The 23258-nt window shown below is 38.3% G+C and overlaps 1 long non-coding RNA gene across 1 annotated transcript; it reads right to left on the minus strand.

Moving 5' to 3' along the window:
• Positions 1–92: 92 nt before the first annotated feature.
• LOC136012156 (uncharacterized) lies at positions 93–22016 on the minus strand. Its single transcript, XR_010611597.1, has 4 exons — positions 21813–22016; positions 11224–11300; positions 10027–10060; positions 93–877 (listed from the first exon to the last, which is right to left on the minus strand). It is a non-coding gene; the product is annotated as an uncharacterized LOC136012156 (long non-coding RNA).
• Between the last annotated feature and the right edge of the window lie 1242 nt (positions 22017–23258).

Consider the following 23258-nt stretch of genomic DNA (forward strand, 5'->3'; position numbering starts at 1 on the left):
TAAGAGTACATAACTCTATATTTTCATATTCTAAAAGTATTTTTAATATGGACAGCTTAAAAAAAAGAAACACACACACACACAAAAAAAAGTCAGTCTTAATCATTTTAATCATTTAGGTATAGAGGATTTAGAGAAGCAAGCTGCACCAAGCATGTAAACATAAATCAGAAAGTTTCCAACAGACTTTTCTCATTCCATTTTATTTTGGATTTTTTTTCATTGTAAAAACACAATTCATATGTGACCAACAGGCTTCAGAAGGCAGAATGTTTTAATTAGGACACCACTCCTGCAAGACCAGAAATAACAAGAGCAAAGAAAGAAGAGAAACAAAACTATAAAAAGAGTCTGGTTTCCCATCTAGTCTAACACAAAACTTTCTAAAACCCTCACAAACAATCTAAAGTCTACCACATGTGCAGGAGATCAGAAGCTTTCTTCTTCCTCCCGACTTGTGCACAGGCAACTCATGCAAATGCACCAGCATACACTGGAACAGCAAGATCTAAGAATGATCATATTTAGCCCAGATGTGTAATTAATATTTCTGAGACAGTGAAAAAAGAATTTATAAACAGTGCTGAAAAAGGGGCCAATTTGCATCCCACGGGAAACACCAGTATAGAAACTCAACCATCCTTTGGTCCTCAATGAATTTAAATGGCTCTTGGTCAGTTTTCCACTGTTGCTACTTTTCTTTTGTTTGGAGCTCCAATCTTCTCTTTTCTCCTTGGCCAAACAGCTTTGTTGATAGATGTACAAAGCAGACCTGCCTGATCAGGCATAGCAGAGTCTTATGCGATGAAGAAAATATGGTCCTCCAATGCATTCAGGAAACTAAAATTGTTACTGCTTCTTGTCTGAAAAGTTCTATCTGGAAACAATTGCATCATTTGGTTTGTCATTTAAATTTAGCTGCTTATTAGCCTTCTTTTTAAAGTAAAGTGAAGGGAAAGATTTGATAAGAGCATATATCAACGAATGGTTAAAGTCTGTGCCAATTAATGAGTGATAAAGCTCACTGAAGCAAAAAGCACAAAGTGTACTGTTTTACCGCAGCATGACAAATGAAACGGCAGATGTGACCACATTATCCAATACAGAATTAATCCCAGAACAGATTCTCAGATAAGTGAAGAAACAAGAAGTACAGTGTCACAAAAGAGGATGTGCCTATACTTGCAACATCAATCAAAAAAGAATAAGGGTAAAGAAACCACACCCCACAAAATGTTTTAAAAGCAAAGGCACAAGATGAGCAATTTTCATTTAAAGTATTTAAAGTAGAGCAATTTAAAGTATGTTATATTTTCTTTCTTTATCAGTCCTGCACTGGTGCTGAACCACACTGATCAGGAAAGGGGATTAACAATTTACAGCTGGACATGTATGAGGACAACAAAGAAAATAAAGTCTGTGATACAGAAGTGGGATTTCAAAAGGTATTTCACAAACAGAACAACATTTATGGAAAAAATCAGGACACATGCAAGCTATACCCTTTTACACATCTCCTTTCCAGCCTCTCCGAAGCCACATTGATTTCAACATGGAAAAAGACCACTCAGTCACTTTGATATTGAAGTTCATTTGAAACCATCCTTTCCACTGCTGTTCAGCCAAAACTGCCCAGAGAGAAGGGAAAGGCAGTAACTGTATACAGCCTATAATTTCTGTCACATAGCCATAGATCTTATGTTCCCCTTGGTTTCTAGTTCATGCTTTTAAAAACAACACTGCCATCAGGCATCAGTTTAAAAGCCTCCAATGACATCTGACAAAGACACTGCTTAAATCAATACTACATTCGTCACAACAGTTTCCAGGGAACATGTGGCTCATCTCACACACAAAAAACCTAACTGGACTCCAGGAATGAGTAAACTCAGCAACAGCATTAACAAAAATGTATAAAAAGATGGGTTAGCTTAGACGAACAGTTATTTGGTTTTGTACTTGTTTCTACACAGTTTTTTTGTTCTCCTCTCATTCTTTGTTAAAGAACACACTTAAAAATAGGCGGGTGTTACCTCCTTGTTTAATTACAACTCCCTAATTTAGTTCTTAGATATGTAACAAGTATCTTCCATGGGAGAACTGTTACTTCAAATTAAAAGGTATGTTTGTAACCATATCACATTTGCATGACCGACAACTGTAACCAGGTTTTCTTATTCCTGCTTGTAATATAACATTAAAGAAACAAACCAATCCTATCTACTGACAAGTGATGTCAAAGCACCCCTAGAACACAGATTACAGCATCCAGAATGGGAATGTATAACTGTCTGTGGAGAGGCAAAAAAAGAATAAAGGGGGGAAAAAAAAAACTAAAACAAAACACAAAAGACCAAAAAGCCACAAGAACAAAATACTAAATAGAAAAAGAAAAAGCAACTTAAACAAAACCAAACACAAACCAGCAAGCCCACACACTTCCTTTACCTTTCAAGTTCTTATTGCATCAGCTTCTCCCTCCACCAATACATTCTTGAGGACCCAAGGGAACATGTTTTTTTCTGTTTAGGTTTTTCTTCTCTCCACCATTAGAAGCATCTGGCTTCATTAAAAAGTCCTGAATAGCCCAGTTATTTCAAGTATATTTTATATGGGTTAGTTGCTGTGCAGGCCTCTCAACACAACCAGTCACATGTTTTGACTTAATTTTCTTAAGATACTTTTCAGGATTGTGTAGGGCTCACTTAATGAACCCAGCCAAAAAGAGACAAGCATCTGAGTCTAGTTCTTAGACTTGCCTGTCTTCCTGTCATAAGCTCACACTGAAGCCCTAAAATCTGTTAAACTTCAACAACTTCCTTACAAGAATTCTTTCACAGCAATTATAAGCGACCCCTAAAAAAACAAACCACTTTAAAGCTACCTGGGTATTTTTTTGCCTCATACCAAATTAGACTGGAATACCGCCAAGTGCTACACTCATCCTTGGTCTTGTCACAGTTTATTCCACTTAAAGCAGTCTGAACAACCTGTTTACAGTAAAATTCGTATTTACTTCCGCTTTGTGAAGACTGCAGCTTGTTTAACAAGAGGGAGGTGATGTAGCTAACGATTGACATTTCTGAAATTGTAATGCGTACATGCATGTTGCAGAATGCACAGTAGCCAATCAAGCAGCTCACACTGTTCTAGTATATTAGTAAATATTCCTTAAGATGCATCACTTGTGTTCCCTTTTAGTAATCCCTTAAAAACCTGCTGCTATTTGAGGTGCTTATTTCTGCCTTCCCACTACTATAAAAAAACCTTACCTTTGCGTAAGGTTTCTTCAGACTCTTTTATAATCTGGAAACTTGCCAGCTATTATTCCTAACTAAATTAATTAGTACCAAGACACAAGTATAAAAGAATGGAAAAATATATTTAAGTTTTAACAAGAGCTAAAATAAGCTAAATAAGAGTCTGAGTGGTGTTGTTTATCAATAGCATACTGATGGAATTTTATAAAAATACAAATTGGAAATTTGGCCCTCCAAGTATTGATATATGTCTTTGACTTTCTAAAGGAATTTAAAAACCATATAGAAAATATCAGTGTCTAAAAGTAATAGCATCCCAAAGTGATGAGCATACCAAGTCAGTTTAGAGCCCAGTATCTGAAATTTGTAAATAAACATCTTGAAAATCGCGTGCAAGTTCTCTTGATGTTTATGGCTGCCTTTATATGAGCATTCTCCTTAAGATCACTTGCCATCTGAATACGAGGATGATCTTCCTTCCAGGTATTACCTGCATGACAGTTGTGTCTATTTCCTCCACCATGAAGATACAGCCTGTTTCTGACAGAGGTATTCCAGCCTTTCTTATCTGGCCAGTCTTAGCGCAAACAGTGGCACACTTAGAACAAAGGCGAATATTCCCAACACCTTTGAGCACTCAAACTACTAACTGGGTGCTTTCCTAAGTGGTCTGACTGCCAAGTACAAAAAACAGCCTGCTCCCTTATCAGATGGGAGAGCATATTTAGTTTCTGCAATGAAACCCAAGATTCTGGCCTTTTCCCCATCCCATCCCATCTATAGTTGATAGTATAAAACAAGGGGAAAAGCCCTGCATTTAAATGGCCTGCAAATTAGACTTCAAATTTTGCAATCACTGTAAAAGGAAGTTGAGCAACTTTTACAAGCTTGTTTACTGTTCAAAACTTCTGCACAAATGTATGGTGCCTATGTATTTTGGAGTATTAACTACCAACTGAGCTCTACATTCAACAGCAATAGATATTAGAACTTCATAAGTTGTTGCCTTCATGAGGTGGAGTGAAGGGACAGTTCTACAGATCACAGGGCCAACAGGTCTCCACAGTTACAGATTAGGTTCAGTAGAAGATGAGCAAAAAAAAAACAGGAAGGAAAATCTGATTAGTTATCCTTCAAAAGGTTACATCCCTTACTCCAGTTAAAAGAGACAACACATACAACAGGACACAGTCTCCTTAGCATTAACAAGGCATGCTCTAAAAAGGACAGATGCAACCCTGAGGCTTGGTGAGGAGCCAGAAAGCACATTTCTTTACTGATAGCAGTGTTGAAAGGATATTCAGAAGTGATCCTTTCCTTCACGAAGGTTACATGTCTTCTGAGAACAATACCTTTCACCATTGCAATTTTCTGGTTATGATTTAAAGAGAGGCATTTAAACATCTCTTTAAAAGGTATATAAAACACAGTGCTTTGTTTTGGCAACAGCTGTTACCAACAAGCTATTCTCATCCAAGAAATTTCTACTCCATAACTTTCTGTATAATCGATCACTCTCATGTTGCTCATAGGAAGCGAGGACAGAATACAAAACTAGCCAATATCAGCTTGTAAAACAAAAAGCATTCATTACAAATCTCTCCACCCATTGCTGGTATTTCTGACAGTAAATATAATGGACTTTTTAATGTTTACACTGTATAGTTTTTCTTCTAATGTACTATGTATCCACAATCACATAAATATCATCTTCTATTTCTACCATCCTTGCCTCTCTATGTGTGCATGAGCACTGAAGTTTTAAGGGAAGAAGATTAAACTTTGCTGCACTGTCAAAGTTCCCTTTCCTCATGCAGATACCTGAAGAGAACACTTTTTCCTATATATTGCTGTCGAGGGTTGCTTGATAGCATCTCCTGGGAGATGTGGTTTTACAACAGGTTTGGGAAATAACACAGTGGACCAAAAATTTGCCAGGAACAAAAAGCAGCAGAAAGTGTTCTGCTTCTTATGTCAGCCGGAATAATTTTTAATAAGTAAGAGGAATAAGTCTGCTGAGTAAGAATATGTCAGTGTTAGTTTGTAACTTCTCAGAATAAACTGTTTTATACAGTGTTCCAGGAATATTTCCAAATAACTTTAGTGTATTGGATGACTCAGTGTGCTGATGGCGTGGAATAATAGTTACAAGGAACAAACCCAAGCAAGTCAGGCTTCTACATGGTAACACTGCTACAAAACTTGAGCACCTAACACTTGGCAAATTAACAAATTACTAAATGGTAATATATTCTCACAATAAATTAAAATTGCACAGTGCTGGCTCAACAATCTAAGAAAGAAAATGTTACTACTAAAAAGCAGATGTTTCAGTTAATTTGTTAGAACACACTATGTCCAAAGTTGTGGTCTATCAGGAAATAACCCAAAACCCAAGCCTAGCCTGACACAGATCCAGGTAGTATCAGCAACAGGCAACTAAGCTAGTGTTTACAAAGCAGGGCTTGCCTGTAGTCTCAAAAATACAAAACATACGTTACTTAGCACACTGGCAGTGGCTGAGGCTCTCACTGTGCTTAGTTTTAGCTGCATTATTTCCAGGGCTCCCCCCCTGGGAAACATCCCACATTCCATCCATGACTGCTGACAGAGGTGGGCTCTGCAATCATTATGTCAGTATCAGAAAGATTTCTCCAGTAGAGCACAAATTCTCCATGTGATCTCACAAAGTTTAATCGCAAATGGCCAAAAGTTTCATCAAGAAAGTCTTAGTGACGACTTAACCAGTGTTAATCGATTCAGGCTGAGAATGACGCCCATCAGTACTGGGCGCCCATTTGTGTTTTCAGGAGCCATACCAAGTGAGATAACTAGCCACCAGCTCCTGCTGTAGCAGGGGCTACAACATTCAAAGCTAGAGATAGATGTCCTAAGTCACTAGACAGACAGGTTTAGGATACACCACAGCCAGTTTCCACATCCAACCAAAACCTCATTTAAATGACAATTTTATCAGCACCCTCAGCTGCTGTGTGGAAGAAAAAGCTTCTGTTAAATTCAGTTACACAAAGCTGAGAGAATAGTTATACAGCTAGCCATGGTCAGCCAGCAATCTGCTGCTTTAGACAGGCCTCTGGAAGCAAATGGAGGACACTGGGATTTCAACCCAGGTATCCCATATCCCATCTAAGTCCAGACAATATATTTTAAAGATGTTTTTCTGTCAATTTTGGAAAAGAATTTCACCACAGAGCTGAGAAACCTTTGCCAGCAGCAATTCAGATACCACTGATTTTTATCAAAACTGCAAAGACTGGTGGAATTGTAATTTTCTTTTTTCCATAGAAAGCTACTGACAAGCTTTTATAAGGAAAAAACTTTAACACACCAATTGTTTATAGCTATGGCAAATGAAGTGTTCAGCTAACCAAAAATTTTCATTTCTGAAAAGAATGCAAGTATGCAACTAAGACATCCATATGAATTTTGCCTTTAGTTTGTGGATATGTTTATACAAGAGAATTGGAATAAGACAGTAAACCAAACTTACTATGCTTGTTTTTATAAGCTAATTAGTGTGACTGGAGACCAAGAAGGAAAACAAAGACAAGTTCTTCAGCTCAAGTTCATCAGCTACATCTCTCACCACCACATATCACCAAGTGGTATGTGCTGCAAGTGAAATGTTCCATTACTTATCATACGTATCTGCTGAACAGTTGTACGTTAAGCTTCAACTCCTTTATGTAAGTCTTTCCATAAAAATAAAAGGAATGTGATGCCATAAGTGAGGAAAAAAGGAACACTATTACTACACAGATTTATCATATTCATTTAGAAAATTATCCAATAGCACAGATCAGATTAGAGGTGTAATTGTAAAGAAAGGCTGTCCTTGCGCTTCAGTGTGCAAGTTTAAAGAAACAGATAGGCACGCTGAAGTACAAGAGTCCTCTGACAGATGCTTAGATGAGATGTAAAGATTGCCCTTGTTATTTCCTCGTCATTCATAACACACCACTGTGCTGTTCTTTCTCTTCCATCAGATATAAGCCAAACCCTACCCAAAAGCAACTGACAGCAATGACTTTATATCAAGAAAAAACCACATTTCCAGGCAATCCTATATGGACTACAATACTTGGAACATAAAACCCAACAACTAAAATGAAATAGGCAACATGTACTTACCACTATAATTGGAATCAGAGAGATTAAAATGACTACCTACTGTGCAAATAAAGGATCAAAGCAAACAGCACTGCTTCTGTTACCCAGGAGGTGATGTTTTTATTTTTAATTTTTGTTTGTTTAAATAAAGTGTTCTGTTTATTCATTCTTCCATCTTTCAGTAGAACCATGAATGTCCCCAGTCAATGAGGCATACTTCCTCCTGGTATACTTGGAAAGATCACACTACATTAGAGAACTACCTCTATCACAAACATTTATTCAGTGGTGTCTTCAGAGGACCAACCATGTGATCTCTCTCAGGTTTTCTGTCTGGCTTTTTTTTTTTTTTTGTGTGTGCTCCCTTGAAGCCTGGACTACACATGAAAGAGCACTTGCTACTTCATGAGATACAAAAGCCTTGCTCATACAGATTATGTTTTATCGAAGAAAGGAATCAAAATGTGACAGCAGACAAACACAAGCGAAGCTTCCACAACTAAATATAGAATCATAGAACAGTTAGGGTTGCAAAAGACCTTAAGATCATTTGTTGCAACCCCCCCCGCCATGGGGAGGGACACCTCACACTAAACCATGTCTCCCAAGGCTCTGTCCAACCTGGCCTTGAACACCGCCAGGGATGGAACATTCACAACTTCCTGGACAACCCAATCCAGTGCCACAGCACCCTTACAGTAAAGAACTTCTTCCTTATATCCAACCTAACCTTCCCCTGTTTAAGTTTTAACCCATTACCCCTTCTCCTGTCATTACAGTCCCTGACAAAGAGTCCTTCCCCAGCATCCCTATAGGCCCCCTTCAGATACTGGAAGGCTGCTCTGAGGTCTCCACGCAGCCTTCTCTTCTCCAGGCTGAACAGCCCCAACTTCCTCAGCCTGTCTTCATACAGGAGGTGCTCCAGTCCCCTGATCATCCTCGTGGCCCTCCTCTGGACTTGTTCCAACAGTTCCATGTCCTTTTTATGTTGAGGACACCAGAACTGTATACAGTACACAAATATAAAGAGACACAGGAGTAATGATGTAAAATTACACCCCACTCCTTACCAACTTTGCTACCTCAGTAAAACTCTGCTGTGGAAACTTCTATCAACTTTTCCAAGTGCAATTGGCCCCACCAGCAGTGCTATTACTCAGCTCATGGGCCTGAACAGCAAAAGACCACCTCGCTGACAGAGAGCCCACTTTACCTTCCCCTGCCTTGTAATGTCCTCAGGAGAAATAAGTGATGGGAAAGGTGAGTCCTTTTCGTGCTATGCCCAAGGTACAGCGTATGTCCTATTACACCAAACCCAGTAAAACTGAAATAAGGCAGGGATTGGTTTGTTCTGACCAATTGATTCTGGGTTACATTTGAAACCACATGTTTCTGGCTTCTGGAAAGAAAGTCTGAAAAAAAAATATTTTTGAAGATATTTTAGGAAAGGAAAACTTGTTTGAAAAGGTGAATGATCCCATCTCTCAAAAAAGAGAGAAACTCAGAAAGACACAATTTAGACCTGGATCAGTTTTAGCCACCTTGAACCCAGGACATGGTTCTAACAGTCACTACTGATCTAAATCCTTCCAGACTCCTTGTAGATTAAGTGTATTTTGTTTTTATGTCATAAACAAAGAAATTAAAAGTAGGCAATGGGACAAATTTTGCAGAAATTCACATATACAAGACAGGATGAGAATTTCAAGACTGATCTCCAACATAACATTGAAGTCACCAATTAGCTTCACTTTAGCCTGGTCCCGATCAGCAAAGCTATACTGACTTCAGACCACATAGAGATCTGGCCAGATTTAAAACACAAAAAATCCCCCACACCATACACACAAGCACATAACTTTCTCCAGCTTACCAATATAGCTCTTCTGTCTTTCTATGCCAGAAGTACAAAATATTTTAGAACAGGCTGTTCAAATTTGCTTGCAGATTTATAACTGGAACATTAATTCTCTGTGACACTTTTTTGCCCTGTTTTTCCTTTTCAGATACCATCTTCTGTGACATAGTAGCAATATATCAAAAACTGTAACTATGCAAAACCTTAACTAGAAAAGCAAGTGTCAAATTACTTCAAGGAAGATTAGCAAGAAGGAATAATTCATTAAGCCTGGGTAGGTTTCTGTGACGTAAAATGAATACATAACATTCTTTTGTATACATTTGCAATATCAAAAGTATTCGTCCTATGCCCACTTTAACTGTTCTCAAGAGAATATTCAGATCAAAATCATGTGCTCTGACATTCAATTTCTTTGAGAGGAAACATAGTGAAGATCTCAGCACTTTCACTGGTGATTTTCCATTACTAAAAGCCTTCGTAGGTCTAAACAGTATATCCCAGTGACTCTTTCTTCACCCTTTAGCTTGTAAAATTATTTTTAAAGTCATTCACAGCCTAATTTTTTGCAAGAAAACCTGTGATGTAGCCTTGTCTTCTCCAACCCCATCTCCATCCCCCCATCTTCCTACCCTCAAATACAAAATGCAAACATTAAAGAAGGAGGAGATAAAGAAACTACTGGTTTGTAAAGAGCATACAACATCACTGGTACAAACTTGGAGATAGTGTACTTTTCATACAAACATGACTTACTTCAGCAGAAAGACAACTTACTTTTTAGGATGCACAATTTTGAAGATAATCAAGCCTGGAAAGCAAAGGTGCGGTATATTAATAACATTCTTTACAAAGGCATATGCCTGCATAGCTATATTATACAAAGTAGTTGCAGAAATAACAGATCACACAACAAACCAACATTCCCATTTCTTTTTGATACATTTATTGTTGTAAATAGCAAAACCATCCCTAATTCATTCTCAAATACATGTTGGACATCACTTCATGTAGACTATGATATGATAAAAATGTTACAGCTCTTAAATGAGACACTTTCAGGCTCTGCATTTGATTTCAAAACTAACTTTTCAAATGAAAACCTCTTTCCCCAGAAAAAGCACAATGAGCTTAAAGCAGAGAAAGAAAGAGTACATACACACACCTCTGTGTAGTGCTGGGAAATGTGCTATTCATACTCTGAGCATCAGCTCCGAGAATCCCGCTGAATCCTGTGAACCCTGCTGAGCAACTAATTTTAATAAGTTGTGAGCAGTGAGTGCATTCTGTGTCCCTTGTAGCAGTTTACCTCTGCTCCCCAAGTTTATTTCACAGAAGTTAAGGGAAGCATTACAATCAAATCTTCATGAAAAGAAAACAGAAAATGCAAGCAGGAAACAACTAAGAAGAGACATAATGTTTTTTGCATACTCTGGCTTAGCTTTGCATTGAACCTATAAGTTGTTCTTAGAGCACTGCTTAACTGCTTAGAACACCACTGAACTCAAGGCAGCTATAGTAACCTCCTTCCCCAGCAGCTCAGCATATAGGCAGACCAAAATGCTTTTTGCCTGCAGGTAACACCGCAAACTTCTGAGAAACACTGCTTCTAGGCAGTGTAATACCTAGAAAGACATCATCATGGTGTTCATTTAGACTTTGCTGCTATGAACTATGTCACTTTAACGGGCTGAACAGAATGCATAATCCTTGTTTTAAAATACAGCTATCACCAGTGGAAAGAGTGGTGACATTTATAAAAGATGCAGAAAACACAGACTTTGGTCTTTGCTATTCCTGAAGGAGATCAAGCTTACACTGCAGGGAACACCTGATAAAATATGAGTGATTATTCAATTGATGATTGACTCAACATGTTTACTTAAAACATATTACACAGCACTTCTTTAAAATATATTTTATTACTCAACATATTCACTTAAAACTGTGTTATGAGAATCTCACTGAACTTACTTTTAGGTAGCATATCAGCCATGTGTACTGGAGGAGTACGCTATAAGCATGTTCTATCTTCACCTGCTCAGATGAATCTGTGCAAATAACCCATTAGTGAATTAAAAGGGCAATTCATAGCTTTCACCTCTAAAAATTACTATTTTACTTGAGTACCTTAAACAAAAAAAAAAAAAAACCTGTATATTAAACACCACAGCCCTCTCTCAACACCTCCTGAAACTTGAGCATCTCTATATAGTAGCAGCTAATTGCTCAATTAGTATCACCTGGTTGCAATTTAAGACAATGCCAAACCAATAGGGAGTCAAGATTTTAACCAGCAGCAGCTGCTAAATGACCTGTTAAACCCTATCTTTAGTGGGGCAGGAATTGCTACTTGTTTCAAGTTAGGCTATGCTTACTCAAATGACCTATAAAGCTAATTTTTTAGGTGTGAATATTCCCCTCCAAAAGTATGGTAATTTTCTCCTGGTACTTTTTCTCTGTAATATTCTCTAAAACACCATTTTGTATAACCTGAAGCACTGCATTTCATTTGCAAGTACATATTGTTGACATTGCAAAGAAAACACAGTGTTAAATGTGAATTTGCAAACCCCCTTGACATAACACCATACTTCTAGAACAAGAGAAACCTGAAACAGCTGTTCCATTAAGGATCATTAAAAACAGGAGAACATCCTGCTTGCGGTCTATACCCTCAGGAGAACAACTACCTGCCATTCTTTTTTAGCAACCAAGTAGTTCTCATCTCTAGATTGTTACTGCACTAATTTGTAGCTACAATTGCACTGATTTGTTATCACCATCAGCAGCAAAAGAAAATCATTACAGAGTCTACCAATTAATTCAGCATGTATTTCAGTAAAATGGACCAGTGGAAAGCCCTGGCGAAATTCCTTCTGATTTCAGAGGAAATACAGAGGAGGAGATTAAAATGCGATGATCAGATCCTGTCCTTGTTTTCTTAATAGAAGGTGAATCACAAGACAGTTATCACAGTGGAGAAGATGTCAAGTAGCAATGGCTTATACACTGCACTTCAGGGAATCTGTGCCAAAATTCTCCAAAAACTAGGTGCCAAAAGCTGGACGTCTGTGTTTACGCACATAGTCCTATGACCTGCATCTAATTAACTCCCATGAACTCTGGTTGAGAAGCCTGAATCACAACTGTGCAAGGTTTTAATTAGAAATTAGGTCACTTTGCACTTTCTTAAATTCAAGCCATTTATTTGCATACTTACACTCAAAACTGGAAACTTAGGTCTGGGAAGAAATGTAAAAAATATTAACAGCTAGTAACAGAAAATTAACCACAGAAGGTAGCATAAGAAATAATTTCACTAGGAGAAGCCTGTTGCTGAAAGATTGGGATTTAGGAGTGAACTAACCATCATTCATTATGCCATGTAAGTACTTACTGGTAAGAAAATTATTTTAAAGACCTGCTGTGATTTTCTCATTATACTTGACTGCTGCAATATGTCTTACCAAAGCGTAGTTTAGTTTTGACCAAAAATGGTGTATTAATTTTCAGTAAGTGTCACATCCTCAATCTCAGTTTAAGAAAAAGGATGGAACAAAAAGCACACCTGATGCCTATGCAAACATTTCCTTTCCAAATCACATTAGTCCTTAAAAAACACCTTGTTGATTAAATTCTGGCATGAAGCTAGGAAACAGTCTGAACCTGCAATAGAATATGAGATAAGACAGCTTTTCATAAATTTTGTGGTTCAATACATTCAGTTTGTACTGCAGCTTTTTCAGAGTTACTGCATTTTCAATTCAGCTCAAGGTATAGTACACAGAGGAACCATTTTGCATACAGCAAGTTGGAGTCGTCTTAGCCATACAAGATGGGCAAGCAGAATTTTGTATGCATTTTCCTGCTTATCTTTTACATAAGTCAATATTAATCCAGCCTTTGGTAGTATTTGGTGCAATTTGCGAATACTACACCCATCCCTTAAGTTTCTTTTTCATTGCCAAAAGGAAGGAAAAATGTTTTTGTCAAAAGAAAAAAAGAAATTGTTTTGGAAAAGCACACTGATCCCTACAGCCTCCTTTTACAATGTACAGTTAAGTACCATGTAGCAAATCCAGCTGCAAGCATAGGTATTACAAAACTAACCAATTTATCCTTGAAGGAACTGCTTGCCAAATTGAACAGTCCAAAACTTGCCTCCTGTTCCCTATTCCTCTCTAAATATACTTGAAAACAAGAAGTCACGGCACCCTGCAAGCAATGCAATACCCGGCATCTTTCCTGAACTTCTCAATGTCTCATTTCTTTTTTCTCCCTCCCACATTTCTCTATTACTATTCTTGGTTTCTGCAGTTACATTCTTTAATTGAAATATCTTCAATTTTTATCTTTCCCCTGTTAGAGAAAGGGACAGTTTGTACCTGGCTATCTATCCAGTTCTTGAGATTTCCTATCCTTTTATTGCAGGAATGATTCAGCTGATAATGAAACAACTGCTGAAACTCCACAGCATAAACCAGCAATTTTAGTTTGTCTTGCTATGGTACACTGCAAATCTTGATAGGGGCTCAGGTGTTGGTAGCTCCCTGGAGCAGGCAAAAGGCTGAAGGCAGGAACTGCTGCAGCCATCTGGAGAATGGATGTTCTTCAACTGATTTCATGGACTTTTTTCAGTGAACTTCTGCAGGATTGGAGTAGTTCCATAGTTTTGTCATGAGTTTGCTAGTAAAGCTAAATCATAAGTTATCATGCTAGAGGAAGTCACTCAAACCCTGTCTGCTTCATTCTATGAAAGACTTTCAGCTTCATTCCTTCGAATTGAGGATTAAATACGTATTTTGGTCAATAATGTAAAATATTGTATGGATATTTAGCTTTATCAGGTAAGTATACCTGGAAATATGTCAAATATTTACACTGTGATTAGTAACCTAAACCAGAAAACCACAAACAGGAAAAAAAGTGTTATATTGTATGGGTTAAACAAATCCTCTGATTCATTGTCTGAAAGTTAAAAGAGCAAGCACATTTCTGGCTACATGAATAACATCACTGCAATAGACAAGTTGTAATAAGATGGTCTCTCCAGAATAAGTTTATTACGGCCATCAAAAATATCTGTGAACCAGTTCTATTTAGTGGCTCAATACCTCTATGGCAATGATTGCTCCTTAGAGCAATATGGTCTACCCGCAAGCATGAAGGTAACACGAAGATATATTGGCAAATAAGAGCAACCCCCCTGACGATATTTTACTAAGAGTGTTGCCCCACCAGCATGGGCCTGACACCCCTCTGCAAGTATGGGAGTCCTGCATCATACAGAGCACTCTGACAGTGACTTCACATGCTGGAATATATTGCACTTCTTCCTGCCCAAAACACACATTCTTACTCTTCCCTGTGTTGTTCATATGTAGAAGGTTTTAAATAGCCAAAGTTGACATATTTTTACTGGTATGAATTTGTCCTTCTCTGGTGGTCTCCTCCAGGTGCAGACCTTCCCCCACAGACCCCGCAGCAGGAGCCATGGCAGCAGCAGAGATGGTGGTCTGAGAGCTGAAGGACAAGCTGGGACAGCAGTGGGGCCCTGCCCTCTTCGGACATTCCTGTCCCACAACGGAAGCAAGCCAGGAGGGCTGGAATGGCCAGGGATTCAGTGAGGGGCCAGACCTCAGAGGCCTTTTGGCTTACCTTAGTGGCCTCGGGCATGAGGAATGTAGGCAGTGGGGCATCTGCATGCAGATGGGCAGACCTGTGCCAAGGAGGTTATTCTCACAGTAATGGCAAAGCCCATCTCGTTCCTCAAAGTGGTTTTATTTGTCATTAAGCTTGCAAGCAATTCTCACTCTAGACAATACTAAACTTTGAATATTTGCTCTCATGAAAGTAAATACAGCCTCCTTCAGTACAGAAGAGCACCTCCTGTCTGCAAACAGTGTCCTTTTCTTGTTTGGTTGGTTGGTTTTTTTGGTTTTGAGTTGGGGTTTTTTTGTTTGGTTGGTTGGGGTTTTTTTAAATCCATTTCCTTGTGGACAGTTCCTTGAATCTGGCTTACTGCTGTTTTTCTGAATGCAACCCTAGAATGTCTCCTTCTTCCCTTGCCTGCTTGATGCTTCTGAATTTCTGAGCTCCAAGTCAAAGTTGGGTAGTTTTTCCCTCTCAAAACAGCCACCATCATGCACTTCATGTCCAAAAAGACTTTCCTGGATTTTGGTTAGGAAAACGTCTCTGGCACAGAGCCTGGAGTTGCAGGAAGAAAATAAGCCCACGCCTCCTAATAATTCTTCATTCGCTTCCCCTGTTTACAGATAAACTATACAGATGTTAAGTGGGATCATCTGATTCTTCTGGTGAACATGATGATTTTGCACAGAAGCACATTAACTTAACATCTTAAATAGCTATCCAAAAAATAAACTAAGCTAAACAATGCATCTAGTCTTCAAAATCGTTCCAGTATTAGAGAGCTGTTATTCAAACCATATCCCACTGAAAGAGACTTTTATAAAGCCTCTTCTGTCTCGTTATGAGAAGAGATGAGATTCAGGACACAGAATGCCTCCTAGAAGTACTACACTATATGAGGGAAATGGAAGACAAATGTTTTGGAAACAGGACAACAGATATCCTTTCTGTGAGAACTGGAAGCCTGGTTCTTGAGACTGGCTCCTGTCAGGAGCAGGTCCTTCTATGCTCCTTAAGCAACTTTAGCACTAATATGTAATAACTTCAAATAGCAAAGCTACATAATTAAGTAGGCTTGGTTGTTAGCTATACTGCATAATAAAAAGAAAACAACACACAGCAGAAATAATGCATTTTTGAATTTCCAGCATCCCATGACATCCGTTTATGGCAAACCAAGCACAACTTCAACATTTATACTACCAAAGCCAAGCCAAAACTTTTAGACAGTCAAAACCAAATTATACAGCGCTGTTTACATTCTCATAGGCACTGAAAACTTTCCTTATGGGAATGTCTGTAAATAGTTGTTGAGATTATTTACCTTCTGAGGTGCCTCATTCCTTTTTAAAATTAACAAGCAAAAATTCTAGAGTATTGAGCATATTCTGATGACTTTCACATACACGCATCTCACCAAGCTGGCATTTCTACAAAATATTGGGTGGCAAATGTGGTCTCAGGTTGTTCTTTTAACAATCTATAACCAAAAAAAGTAAATCCCAGATAAGGAGTTTTTCTTTTTCCTGTTGCAGCAATTTCTTTTTTAGAGAAGGAGTATTTTTCAGTCATTCTTAGAATATATTTGGAGAAAAAGAAGGTAGATCAATACTCCTGTTATTATGCCTTACTTCTTTCCCAGAAAATTTGCAAGGAGAACCTTTGCTGGAAAAGAGGCTCTGGCAGCCATACTTTTTCTACTTTTTTAACTCTACCTTTGGTTCTGAGCAGCTTGATTCTTTTGATGCCAAACTGCAGGAGACAGGATCATTTACTACAAGCAGCCTTCAGAGCCTTAAAATAGCATACTGGGAATTTTATTTTCCACTTTTTCAATATGAGATTGGATTATTTTAACATCTTTCCATAGAGAAACTGCTTATCTCTCTCTCAATTTTGGAATGCAGGTAACCAAAATAATGTTAGTGTCTTCTCCAATATACCTTCTAAAAATGTAAGATGTGCTCGCCTCTTGGAGCTTGTGCTTCTCCTGTCTCTTCCCAGGGACTAAGGGAATATCAGAACTTAGAACTGGAATTTTCACTGCAGAAGGGAGTTGCTTATATTTTTAACAAACTATCGCAAAACAAACTTGCTATGCCTTGTGTATAATAATACACACCAGTACTAAAACTAAGCCACTGTCACTGAATCTTGACCACATCAGGACTCACTGCAACCACAAACCCTGGACCAATGACAAGATGCGAAGTTAAAGCACCTGCTTTTTTAAATATATCACCAATCTTGACTGTAGTACTCAGCCCATCAAGACAGCCAACATAATTATGAATATAAAAACATTCATATCTTACTGGACCCTGTTATCCAAGCTTTTGGCTCATGCAGAGTCCAGCAATAATATTTACAGACCCTAACTAGTATTATCCCCAACTCTATCAACTAAAATGCAGCATAAATCATCACCAACATGTGCCGCTATTGCAGCTTTACTGTCCAGTGGTGATCTATTTAAAAAGTACAGTCACCCTTCATTTACCAAGCCCCCTCCTTCACTCTGCTCAAGGCTGAACATCTGTATAGGCTGTGCTGCACCGGGATTCCTGCCAGAGCATTTCTCATGTGTTTCTTTGTTCTTGAAAGCTAGTTTATTATCTTAAAAAAAGGTCAATAGATACAACGAATAAACTGGAAAGTGCACTCATATTTTTATTTGAAGAATAAAACCTGGCCATTGCACAAGTACCCTGAACTGTTCCAAGCACACTTTACTAGTGTATGTAATGTAAAAAAACAAAAGGAGAGTATTTTATGTAATAGGTATCCTTTGTGAAATAGAGAAAAACTGCATGTTCTCCTTGTAAAGGAAAGGAATAATAACTTGCTTCCCCAGTGTCAATCAGTCTAGGGTTAAAAGGGAACATTTCACAGGAGGGTGAAGGGTTTTTTTAAATGTCTTGCTCTATCTAGCTGCTGTGCTGGAGTTTCTGTTTTCTTTTGTTTGTTTTTTTTTGTTGTTGCTGGGGTTTGGGCTTATTTTGCTTTGTTTTTCAAATAATTAAAGAGCCACAAAAAGAGCAAAGGGAAAAAGCATGATTGCAGATGCAGATTAAACATAGTGCCATGGGACCATCTCCGATCTTTCAACCCAACCCTGTCTTTTTTTGTTCTTATAAAATGTCTAAAAACTGGCTTCATTCTTATTTCACTAAGTATCACTAAAAAGAAGATGCTTGATAAAAAAGAAATAAATATCTGGTTTCCTCCTAAACTTCTATCCCTCTGAGAATTCTTTTGTAGGTGCGCCAGACTCCAGGCATGGGATTCACAAAGGAGCAACTTACATGTTCCTTAGCCTGTAATGCCATGTAGCCATGTCAGCATAACACACAAAGCAGCACTGACAGGACCTTTACCCTGCATTCTCTTCCCCTTATTTCTCTCATGTCAGATACAGTGACTGAGCAATAGAGAAAAAAAGCATTAGTTCTGTACTGGAATGGCCAACTGAATTGCACCCAGAGGTTATATGAAGGCTAGACCCAGAACACTGAGAAACAACAAGACCACTCCTTAAAGAAGCAAATCACCATCCGATCTGCTTAGATCTAAGGTGAAGCCACATCACTCCATATCCCTTTTAAGGATGCACAAGTAGTAGGGCTGAGGGACAGCCTCTGCCAGCAGGAACATCTGGGAGTTATGGAGACTGAAATGGCTCATGTTTAAAGTCACTAATGATTGTTCCATCCCATAACATAAACATTGGTCTGTAAACATACTTTTTCTCTTTTGCAAGAATTAATTGCCCAGCAATTGCCCCATTTCTCTTCTTCCTTCCTTCCTTATTAGTACAGTAGTTTTTGTATAGGAAAGGCAAAGATGAATACAAACTTCCCACCACTAGGGAGTCCTTATGTTGTTATAAACAAACACAAATAATTTCTGTTTCTCCTTGAGGTAGTATCTTGCCTCGACTTCCAGGAAAGACAAATCCATGGCTGACATTTCTTCTTGGAATATGACTTGCCAAACTGAACGTTTTTATTGCCTTGTATGCTGCAAAATCTCGTAATCTGTGACACAAAGATAAAAATTGCCAAGCACAAAATAAATCTCTTTGCTGGAGAATCTGTACACCTTGGAGCCAAAAAAGGGATGCAAATATTATAACTGAAATAGAGAACTGCTTTCTGATCAGGAGTGATACTTTTGACTGAGGAACTACCAAACTGTAGTTTGTATTCAAAACTTATGACATGCTTCTAGGCAGGCACAATCCTATGAGTTTTTACAAGTCTGCTTGTCAACAAATGGGATATTGAAAGAGATGATGAGACCTCCAGCTACTTGGCAAAGAGAAAATGTAGCAGGTGCCTTACCATTTGTTACGCTAAAAGCCTACACTTGCAATGCTGTAGCCTACTTCCCACTTGCAGCTCTGGAGACTAACTGAGGTGCTGTGGCAGTGCTTTTTCCTCTTCTCAGGTGGTTACTGAGACTTTTCACTCACCCTTTTCTGCCTCTGTCTCCCCAAAAGTAACATACACCATTAGATTTTATGTATGCCATAAGCAATGAAAACCCACTAATAATTTTTTTTGCATATGAACCTCTCACATCCTTTGTGCCACAAATCCAATTAGATAAACAAATTGCAGGTGAAGCTTAGTATATGCCATTAGATATTATTTCATTGCTAAGTGGAGGAATAGCCTAGTATCAGCTGGAAAGTATTCAGGAAAACACTGAAGATAACCCCAGATTTAAAATCAATAATCAGGAATCAACTGAAATTTTTCTTGCAGAAGGAAAAAATGCATCTGTTGTATTTTCTCTAAGGGCTCCTCTTGGCACTAGGGTCTTTGTATATTAATGGAGCTGCCAGGAAGACTTTACATCCAACCTGTAAAATATTTCAAGCCTATGAAAAAATTTCATCTGGAATGGTAGACTTGGACAGGCAGCAGCTGACAGGGCTGTGAGAACACGTATGGTCCCTGGCTTCATGTCCCTAGGGTGGCAGAGCAAAATGAGCTGGGTGCCAAGCCCAGCCAGGAGGCACTGCAAATCCAGCAGATGAAGAAGCTAAGTGCTCACCTCTATACCACCTGCCCGGCTGACTGGCGAGGAGCCTGCAATGTGGGTGAACAGTCTGGACAGAGCACAAATGACAGTCTCATTGAGACTACATATTCCAGCAAAATATCTTCATTTGGAAGAATGAGCATTTCCTACCAGAAACCCAGTCAGCTGGAACATCTCCAAACAGCAATGATTCAGTTTAGTCATTCATGTTTTTCTATCCATCTTCCAGTTAATTAGCTACAGCTAAGACAATGCCTGGAGATTTGCTACCTCTGCATGTAGCATCTCTTTGTGAAGTATGCACAAACTGCCAAAAACAGGATGTCTGTCAACAGCCAGTGCGGACTGTTTGCAATCATCTCTTGCTGCTTATTAAGCACAAGCTCCTAATTCAGCCATTAGATATGGGTTCATTTCTTGTAAAGGATTAACTTATATTTCTCACCTCTTTTATTTTTAACTGATAAACTTTTACAAGTGACAGAATACTAAATAATTTTCCTCATCTGCTTTTATCTGTACCTCATCTTCTAAACATACTTTGAGCCAGGGTAAAATTAGAAAGAGATGTTCTAAGTCCTTGGCACTTAAAATCTCTACTTTGGCTCAGCTTACAGCACTAACTGGATGTGATTATTTAGATAGCTGCGTAAATGTTCATGGTACCATTTAACCAAATATAGTATAAGCCCTAAGTCTAGCAAAGTCTTGCACACATACTAGGTCCTTGCTTGTAGGCTTTTCAGCAGTAAATGCTTAAAATCTTAGTTGTGTGGTGGTCTGAGTAGTAAATAAAACTGATAAAGATGTCAAAAATACCAAGTAGGACAGAACAATGCCTCATCTTGCCCATTAGTCTGTCTTCAGTGGTGGCTAAAGACATGCTTGCTTCTACTCTGCTATAACTGGTCTCCTACTGCTTTTATCAGGCGACCCGCTAGTTGAAGTTTTACCCCTTTGATCACTGTCATTTCCCTTCTTTGCACTAACTCCTTGTTCTTGTTAGATGAGCCTAAAAAAAATTGTCTTTTAATATCAATTTACAGTATCAATTTACAAATATCCCATCCTCTTTCCAGCAAGAACTAACACATGTGCCATAAGGCCCCATCCAACAAGAAACAAAACATGGAAAGCTTACCAACAGTACATTTTCCAAATGGCTCTGAACATGATATTCTAAAAAGTGCAACAATTAAACATCAAACAGTAATTGCTTAGTAATGTTTTTTTCTTACATCTTGAGTACTTGTGACTTTTCTTGCAAGCATCCACATTTAACTACTGACTAAAATCCGATTAGGAAAGATGGATAAAGACGACAGGAGCAAAAGTAATGTTCTGGTGTTTCACAAAACATATGCCTAGAAAATGGAGGATGTCTTGTGTGGCTATGAAAATTGGTTTTTAGTAACTAAGGAACTAGCAGAAAAGAAGCTCAACGTATCCAGGAGCTGATGAAAAAACAGCCTGGTAATGACCGAGCTAAGGGTGACTGTGGCAAAGTAAACAACTCAAATGGATGTCTCTATCTAAAAATGATCTCACCTTGAAACGGTTGCACACACACACAAAAAAAAAAAAAAACAAAAAACTAAAAAAAATAATCATTGGAGCTCTCACTGTCTCTCTCAAAAATTACCCTAAATTCCAAAAAAAAGCACAAAACGCTATTGTCATACCCTGAGAGCATTCCAGTCCAAATTGAGCTTGCCTATAGACGAGGATAATTTCATATTCATCTGAGACTGTTTCACAAAGTTCATTAAAAAAAAAAAAAATTATAATCAGAAACTGGATTAAGCAGGAATCTCAACACATTACACTGATGGCTGAAAATATTCACAGGTTACACGTACCTTAAAGGAAATGAAGTCCCTGAGTATGTAAACTCCTGCTAATTTATGACAAAGACATAAGACAGAGCACAGAGAGTAACTGCTACTCCTTTAAAAGATGGTAGCCTATTCATGCAAAAGACAATGCAGCTGCCTGATCTACTACCCAGATGCCCCTGATTTAAAAATCTTGTGGTAACAGCTAAACTGATCTAAAGTTTTCATCACATCCTCTTCACAGCAAGTGTAGTTTTCCATACAGATTTTCTTCTGCATTGTGCTGACTGCTTTTAAAACTTGACTACATTTCTCAGATACAACCTATTACAATGATTCTTGCTTCTAAGTCACAGTTAATCATTACTGTCTATGAAGGCAGTGACTAACAGCAGTACAAAATAAAGGTTGATACAGAAACTTTTAAGACTGCAAAATCAAAAGATCCTCTGCTACTGTAAAAATAACTGGATGCTTTTCAGGTAACAATTTCTTCTAGATTTCTGAAAACAAATCTGACCAAACTCTCTTCTATATCCTCCAGGAGAGGCCAGACAGAGCTCTTTTAATTCAAAGTCTGCAAAGCAAAACATTTTTATAGTTAACATAGTATCTGCTGGCACTTGAAATATACTTTTTATACTCTTGCTAAATAGTATACAATTTGTTAATGTATTCAAGATGCAATTAATATTTAGTCTTACTGATTCAGTCCTTTGACCAGGCTTTCAGCTACACACAGCAGAAGAAAGAAGGTGAGCATAAATGTCAGCTGTGATCAGGTTAAAAGATTCAATAGAGACATGTGCAAATTTTCAGGATGCTTCATACTTTCCCATTTCCGTCAGTGTACCTGCTGGCATAAGGGAAAACTAGGAGCTCCTCATTGGCAGCTTCCTTGCCTAGGAGAGCTCACAGAGCTGGAAAATTGCTGTAAATCTACTACATGGTACCACCTGATCAGATCAGAAAAACATCCCCAGCTTCTTGTCTCTTTATCTTTTGGGTAAATATTTACAAATAAATATGCTGTTAAACCTGAGCAACTGTAAATGACCTGCTGCTTTTAAAAGCTTAACACACTGGACCAGTATTGCTATCTCACTGGGGATTTGAAAAAAAAGAAAAAAGAATCACAATCACAGCAGCACTGAACACACTGTTCTCAGAATAGAGAGAAAACATGAAAAGTAAAATAACAAAAATAAGAATATAAAGAAAGAGAAACCTTCAGCCTCATTATTTAGGGGGTTACTTCCCAACTGCCAGCATCAGTTTAAAGGTCTTGCTAAGTCTGAGGTTTTCATATACTCTAAGAAGGAAGCTGCAGACAGATTTTTCTACTGAAGAAAAGCAGTAAGTGCATGGCCCCAGCACACACATCTGGAAATGAGACTGGGTCTAAAGTGAGATCCTACCCTTGCAGGCAGGGCTGAGGTCCCCACTGGTCAGTCTGAGGATGTCTCAGCC

The sequence above is a fragment of the Lathamus discolor genome, chromosome 3 (genome assembly GCF_037157495.1).
Source record: "Lathamus discolor isolate bLatDis1 chromosome 3, bLatDis1.hap1, whole genome shotgun sequence".
Classification (NCBI taxonomy): Eukaryota; Metazoa; Chordata; class Aves; order Psittaciformes; family Psittacidae; genus Lathamus; species Lathamus discolor.